We start from the raw sequence: 8442 nt of genomic DNA, 5'->3' as shown, positions 1-8442 counted from the left end.
TTCAGGCGATGCCGGATGTCTGGGCTGGGGAGGCCGGATGTCCAGGATGGAGTGGTGGCATTTGTTGCTCTCGGGTTCGGAGGGGCCGGATTTCCGGGCTGGTGGCCGGATGTCCGGGGTCTTGGCCGGATGTCCGGGGCCTGGGAGATGTTCTTGGCTCTTTCCGTTGGTTCTCCTCATCCATGAACTTGGGGACTTGTACATGTTCGTGCGCATCTTCAGGAGGGTCCTCCTGGTACCTGATCATGCACAACATCTTGGAATTAGGTAGTAGCCATGTCTCATGTATATAAAGTGGAAGTTTGGAGAGGAGTGAGTTCACCCTATCTTCGATAGCCTTGGCTCGGGCTCTTGTCATTGGTCCAATTTGTGTCGTTGGAGGTGTAGGTGCGTCCATGGGTATGATAATGGGATTCCACATCATCTCCCCTCCCTTGGGGAAGATCCGTCCTCGGATCAAATTCTTCATCACCATGGTAGGGCGAGAGATCTTTGATGTTGAAGATGTCGCTCACGGAGTACTTTTCACGTGGGATGTCGATCTTGTAAGCATTGTTGTTGTACCATGCGACCACCTTGAAGGGTCCATCCGCTCGTGGTCGAAGTTTGGACTTGCGTGCTTGGGGAAAGTGGTCCTTGCGAAGGTGTAGCCACACGAGGTCTCCAATGTTGAATATCATAGGGTGCTTGTTGACATTGAGCTTGGCCGCAAGGCGTTGTACTTGGCGCTCGATGGTGTTTCTTGTATCTTCATGCACCTTCTTGAGATGAGTCGCTCGTGCACTTGCGTCCAAATTGATGCGCTCTTGGAGTGGTAGAGGGAGAATATCCAATGATGACAAAGGGTTGAATCCGTAGACAACCTCGAAGGGGGACTTGCCGGTTGTTGAGTGTCTTGCTCGGTTGTAGGCGAACTCGGCGATAGGTAGGCACTCCTCCCACTCCTTGATGTTCTTCTTGATGAGTACGCGAAGTAGAGTGGATAGTGTGCGGTTGGTCACCTCCGTTTGGCCGTCGGTTTGAGGATGGTAAGCCGTGGAGAAGAGTAGCTTGATTCTGAGCTTGGCGCATAGGGTCTTCCAAAAGAAGCTTAGGAACTTGACATCGCGGTCCGAGACAATTTTCTTTGGCACTCCATGTAGACGTAATATTTCCCTACAAAAGAGATTAGCAACATCTGAAGCATCGTCTATCTTGTTGCAAGGAATGAAATGTGCCATTTTAGAGAAACGGTCCACAACGACAAATACTGAATCCTTCCCGTTTCTAGTCCTAGGAAAACCAAGCACAAAGTCCATGCTAATATCTTCCCATGTTTGGTATGGAATGGGGAGCGGCATATAGAGGCCATGAGATTGAGCTTTTGACTTAGCTTTGCGACATATAGAGCAACGGTTGGTGAAGCGATTGACGTTGCGGAACATCTTTGGCCAAAAGTAGTTCTTCGAGAGCATGGCGAACGTCTTGTCTCGTCCAACTTGTCCCATTAAGCCTCCTCCATGAGATTCTTGCAAAAGCAACAAACGAAGAGAAGACTCGGGGATGCAAAGTTTGTTAGCTCTCATTAGATATCCATCCTTGATGTAATAGCGTTCCCAAGAAGTATGCATCGAACACTTGGCATAAGGGGTAGCAAAAGTTGCATCATGCTCATACAAGTCTTTTATATGCTCCAAGCCAATGACATCTAACTCAAGTTGAGTGACAAGCATGCATATGCGGGAAAGGGCATCCGCTACAGTGTTTTATTTGCCCTTAATGTACTTGATGACATACCCAAAAGACTCAATAAATTCACTCCATTTAGCATGTCGCTTGTTCAACTTGGTTTGGCCCTTAAGATACTTGAGAGTCTCATGATCGGTATGAATGATAAACTCATGGGGACGAAGGTAATGTTCCCATTCATGTAAAACACAGACTAAAGCATAAAGCTCTTTGTCATAGATGGGGTAATTGAGTTGCGCTCCGAAAAGTTTCTCACTAAAGTAACCTATGGGGCGCTTGTCTTGTGTTAACACACCTCCTATGCCATTACCACTAGCATCGCAATGAATCTCAAAGGGTTTGTCGAAGTTTGGTGAGGCAAGCACGGGAGCATGAGTAAGTAAATTCTTAAGCTCATTGAATGCGGTATCTTGGGGTGGTCCCCAAACAAAAGGCGCATTCTTCTTGCTCAAAGCATGCAAAGGAAAAGCAATGGTGCTAAAATCCTTCACAAAGCGACGATAGAAACCCGCAAGGCCAAGAAAGCTACGCACTTGTTGCAAATTGGTTGGTTGTGGCCAAGTCTTAATAGCATTGATTTTGGACTCATCAACATGAACACCCTTAGAAGAAAAAACAAAACCCAAGAAAATGAGCTTGTCAACGCCAAAAAGGCATTTCTCCATATTAGCATAGAGTTGCTCTTTTCGAAGAGTTTGAAAAACGGTTCGAACATGGGTGACATGATCTCTAAGAGATTTGCTATAAACAAGGATATCATCAAAGTAGAACACAACAAATATACTAATGTAAGGGCGAAACACATGATTCATAAGACGCATAAAAGTGCCCGGTGCTTCCCAGAGACCCATAGGCACGACTAACCACTCATACAAACCAAACTTGTTTTTGAAGGCTATTTTCCATTCATCACCCTCTTGTATGCGGATTTGATAGCAACCACTCTTAAGATCAATTTTGGAAAAGATAGTGGCACCGCTAAGCTCATCAAGCATATCGTCTAGGCGTGGAATGGGATACCTATATCGAACGGTCATAGCATTGATATGTCTACAATTGGAGCACATGTGAAAGCTACCATCTCGTTTTGGCACAAGAATGACCGGAACGGCACAAGGACTTAAACTTTCATGCACATGTCCATGGTCTATGAGATGTTTTACTTGCCTCTGTATTTCTTTGGTTTCTTCGGGGTTGACACGGTATGGTACTTTGTTCGGAAGAGGTGCTCCGGGGATGAGGTCGATTCGGTGCTCAATGCCTCGTAGAGGAGGTAGACACGGAGGTAGCTCATCGGGAAAAACATCTTGAAATTCCTACAAAGGAGAAGACAAGACTAAAGGTAGAGTGTGAGAGGTGTTAGCTTTTGGAGTGTTGTCCTTGCACAAGAGGACATAGTGTATCACACTAGATGGGTTCTCACACACTTCTCTTATCTCACGTTTGGTGGCAAATAGAACTAGGTTCCTCTATTTGCTCATCGTGGAGGCACTCGATTTGGGCTTGTGGTGCTCACTCTGTTTTTGGTGGCTCGCTCTCTCACTATGATCTCCATGATGGGTGGCGTGCTTGTCGGTGATCACTTGACTTGGCGACATTGGACGGAGAACGTACTCCTTGCCCTTCATCTTGAAGATGTAGTGGTTCGTTCGGCCGTTGTGGATGATTCCTCTATCGAATTGCCATGGGCGTCCAAGGAGAAGATGGCAAATGGTCATTGGAATGACGTCGCACTCCAAGGTGTCTTCGTAGGCGCCAATTTTGAAGGAGACTTGTACTCGGTGCTCGACTTGGATGGTGCCGGAGTCGCTAAGCCATTGGACTTTGTATGGATTGGGATGCTTCATCTTGGGCAATTGGAGCTTGGAGCAAAGTTCTTCACTTGCGAGATTATGGCAACTTCCTCCATCGATGATGACCTTGACGGATCATCCATTGATGCCGGCCTTGGTATGAAAAATATGGCGTCTTTGGTCCTCTTCTTGATGATGTTGTAGAGTCAAAACCTTGCAGACAACAAGGGCGGGACTTGAATCTTCATCGCAAAAACCTTTTCCTGTTCATCGTTCACTTGTCGACGCATGGCGACTTGCTCAAGGGCTTCCATTTCGCCTTCACTCATTGAGTCATAAGTGCCATCGTCGTTGAGGATCATGGTTCACTTGTTGGTGCACTCATAGGACTTGTGGCCTTGGCCTCCGCAAGTGAAACACTTGAAGGAACTCGTCTTGACGGTCTCATCGGTTGGAGTTGATGATGATGAAGCTCTTGGCTTGAAGTTGCTCGTAGTAGGATGACTTGTAGTTGACGAAGCTTTCTTGGAATTCGACTTGTCAATGTTGGTAGTAGAAGGCTTTGTAGTCGGTGTTGGAGTCGTTGAAGCTTGGTTGTTGGAGAAACCGTAGGACTTTGATGAGAACTTGGCATACTTGAAATCATCTTGCACTTGGCGTTCCGCTTTGGTAGCTTGGTGCACTAGCTCGATGAGATTTGAGTATGGATGGAAGTCGGCGATCTTCTTGATGGGATGATTGAGTCCATTCAAGAAATGTGCCAGTGTTTGCTCATCATCTTCCGTGACATTGGCTCGTATCATTGCAATTTCCATCTCCTTGTAGTACTCTTCAACGCTCTTGGTTCCTTGCTTGAGTTGTTGGAGTTTCTTGAAGAGGTCGCGGTTGTAGTAGGTAGGTACGAAGCGTGCTCTCATGACATCCTTCATTTGTGCCCAAGTGGTGATAGGTGGTTCACCTCTTGCCTCTCAGCGCTCGATGACTTGTTCCCACCAAATGAGGAGTAGTCTTGGAACTCAAGGGATGCCATCGCGATCTTCTTCTTGATGACCCACAAGTATAGGGGATCTATCGTAGTCCTTTAGATAAGTAAGAGTGTCGAACCCAACGAGCAGAAGGAAATGATAAGCGGTTTTCAGCAAGGTATTCTCTGCAAGTACTGAAATAAGTGGTAACAAATAGTTTTGTGATAAGATAATTTGTAACGAGCAACAAGTAACAAAAGTAAATAAAGTGCATCAAGGTGGCCCAATCCTTTTTGTAGAAAAGGACAAGCCTGGACAAACTCTTATATAAGGAAAAGCGCTCCCGAGAACACATGGGAATATCGTCAAGCTAGTTTTCATCACGTTCATATGATTCGCGTTCGGTACTTTGATAATTTGACATGTGGGTGGACCGGTGCTTGGGTGTTTTTCTTACTTGAACAAGCATCCCACTTATGATTAACCTCTATTGCAAGCATCCGCAACTACAACAAAAGTATTAAGGTAAACCTAACCATAGCATGAAACATGTGGATCCAAATCAGCCCCTTACGAAGCAACGCATAAACTAGGGTTTAAGCTTCTGTCACTCTAGCAACCCATCGAATACTTATTACTTCCCGGTGCCTTCCTCTAGGCCCAAATAATGGTGAAGTGTTATGTAGTCGATGTTCACATAACACCACTAGAGGCTAGACAACATACATCTTATCAAAATATAAATCGAATACCAAATTCACATGACTACTAATAGCAAGACTTCTCCCTTGTCCTCAGGAACAAACGTAATTACTCACAAAGCATATTCATGTTCATAATCAGAGGGGTAATAATATGCATATAGGATCTGAACGTATGATCTTCCACCAAATAAACCAACTAGCATCAACTACATGGAGTAATCAACACTACTAGCAACCTACTAGCACCAATCCCAGACTTTGAGACAAGAATTGGATACAAGAGATGAACTAGGGTTTGGGGATGAGATGGTGCTGGTGAAGATGTTGATGGAGATTGCCCTCTCCCGATGAGAGGAGCGTTGGTGATGATGATGGTGATGATTTCCCCCTCCCAGAGGGAAGTATCCCCGGCAGAACAGCTCTGCCGGAGCTCTAGATTGGTTCCTCCAAGGTTCCGCCTCGTGGCGGCAAAGTCTCGTCCCGAAAGGTTCCCTCTGGTTTTTTTCTCATCGAAAGACCTCATATAGGAGAAGATGGACGTCGGAGACCCACCAGGGGGCCCACGAGGTAGGGGGGCATGCCCTAGGGGGGGCGCCCCCCACCCTCGTGAGCAGGGTGTGGGCCCCGTGGCTTTCATCTTTGGCGAGGATTTTTATTTTTTTATTTTAAGATGTTCCGTGGAGTTTCAAGACTTTTGTAGTTGCGCAGAATAGGTCTCTAATATTTGCTCCTTTTCCAGCCCAGAATTCCAGCTGCCGGCATTCTCCCTCCTTATGTGAACCTTGTAAAATAAGAGAGAATAGCCATAAGTATTGTGACATAAAGTGAAATAACAGTCCATAATGCAATAAATATCGATATAAAAGCATGATGCAAAATGGACGTATCAACTCCCCCAAGGTTAGACCTCGCTTGTCCTCAAGCGAAAAGCCGATAACAATAAATATGTCCTCATGTTTAGAGGTAGAGGCGTCGATAAAAAATAAAATACGGACATGAAGGCATCATGATTATTCCCATAACAGCAACATATATAGATTTTGTCATATGATTACTTATGTTCAAGTGATGATCTATTCACAATGCAAGAGTATGAATCATAAACCTTATTGGGCTCCGACAAACTATAATCGCAGTCATTGAAGCAATTGCTATTTATCATAACATCAGAAAGAGTCTATGTCAGAGCTAAAAAGCAAGTCCACATACTCAACTATCATTTAGTCCTCCATAATTGCTAACACTCACGCAATACTTGTGGTTACGGAGTTTTAATCGGACACAGAGAAAGATAGGGGCTTATGGTTTTTCCCCACAACCTTTTACCTCAAGGGTAATGTCAACAATAATAATTCATGCTCCCCTACATCCAATTAGATATATATATATATATATATCATGTTCTTTCCAACATGCTGAGCTTGCCAAAGGATAAAATGAAAAGGGAAAGGTGAAGATCACATTGACTCTTGCATAAGGTAGAAGGTAATAATAAAGGATAGGCCCTTTGGAGAGGGAAACAGAGGTTGCCATGTGCTTTTATGGTTGGAACAAAATCTCAATGCGAAAGAACGTCACTTTACATTGCCCCTTGTGATATGAACCTTTATTATGCTGTCCGTCGCTTTTATTACTTCCACATCACAAGATCGTATAAAGCTTATTTCTCCCACACCAATCAATCATACATATTTAGAGCAATTTTTATTGCTTTGCACCGATGACAACTTACTTGAAGGATCTTACTCAATCCATAGGTAGATATGGTGGACTCTCATGGCAAAACTGGTTTAAGGGTATTTGGAAGCACAAGTGGTATTTCTACTTGGTGCTGAGAATTTGCCTAGCATGAGGGGGAAAGGCAAGCTCAACAAGTTAGAGGATCCATGACAACATACTTTATCTCAGATATAAGAAAGACATAACTCATTACGTTGTCTTCCTTGTCCAACATCAACCCTTTAGCATGTCATATTTCAATGAGTGCTCCCAATCATAAAATATGTCAATGATAATATATCTATATGTGAAAACCTCTCTTTCCTTATTACTTCCTATTAATTGCAACAATGACCAAAGCTATGTCTGCCAACTCCCAACAACTTTTAATCATCATACTCTTTCTATGTGAAGTCATTACTCTCAATAAGATCAATATGAACTCTTTGTTTCTTTTTATTCTTTTTCTCTTTTCTTTTGTTCACCCTTGACTCAACACTAATCTTTATTATATATAGCTCACGGACTCGATTACAAAGAGAGATCATAAAGCAAACTCAAAACTAGATCATGCCATAAACTTTATTCTACTAGATCAAGATACTACTAATAGGATCGAACTAAGAAAAACGGTAAAGATAGGAGTTGTGATGGTGATACGATACCGGGGCACCTCCCCAATCTTGGCAGTTGCCAAGGGGAGTGCCCATACCCATGTGATTATGTCTCCTTCTTTGTTGTCGGTGTAATATTCTTGGCGATGATTCCCCTCAGGATGCGGTTCTCCTCCTCGAGCTTATTGACTTGCTGTTTGAGGTCCATTATTTCCTTACGAAGCTTTCCTGTGACAGCTAAAGGTCCTTGCACCCAAGGGTTTTGCATAGCTGCGGGAGAACAAGTGACACTCCTCTTCATATTTTCATAAGAAAGAAATCTAACATTAGAAGGGATAACCGAGTTTGGAATAGCTGAGCTCTATAGTTCCCCCATCGTGAACCCAGCTCGGAGGCGAGAGGTGACTTCTTGATCCTCCATGGTATCTACTCTCATCAAGTCAGCCTCCATCTCTTCCTTCGTTGCTGGCCCAAAGTGGTCAGCGTCGCTGTTTGCCCTTGGTTCCGGTGCCGGATTAGATACCCGGCTCTCCCCGATTGACTCTTGAGAAGACATCTTGCTCTAATCTGCAGCAGCAACAACTCGAGAACAAAAATAGAGGAGATTTGCGTGATACAGGAGTCAAAACCTTCAGGAGAATATATAATGAATTTTTACCGACCAAAATACGTATCGTGTAAGAAAACGGAGTCTGAAAGGCACACGAGGTGCTCACGAGGTAGGGGGCGCGCCTAGGGGGGTAGGGCGTGCCCACCACCCTCGTGGGGCCCTCATGTCCTTCTCAGACTGCTACTTATTTTTCTATTTTTCTAAATATTCCAAAACGGAGAAATATTGCCTTAAAAATTGTTTTGGAGTCGGTTTACTTACCGTACCACATACCTATTCCTTTTCGGGGTTTGAAATGTTCCGGAAAGT

This window comes from Triticum urartu, chromosome 3 (assembly GCF_003073215.2).
Source record: "Triticum urartu cultivar G1812 chromosome 3, Tu2.1, whole genome shotgun sequence".
In the NCBI taxonomy this organism is placed as follows: Eukaryota; Viridiplantae; Streptophyta; class Magnoliopsida; order Poales; family Poaceae; genus Triticum; species Triticum urartu.
Note: the sequence above shows the minus strand (reverse complement) of the source record.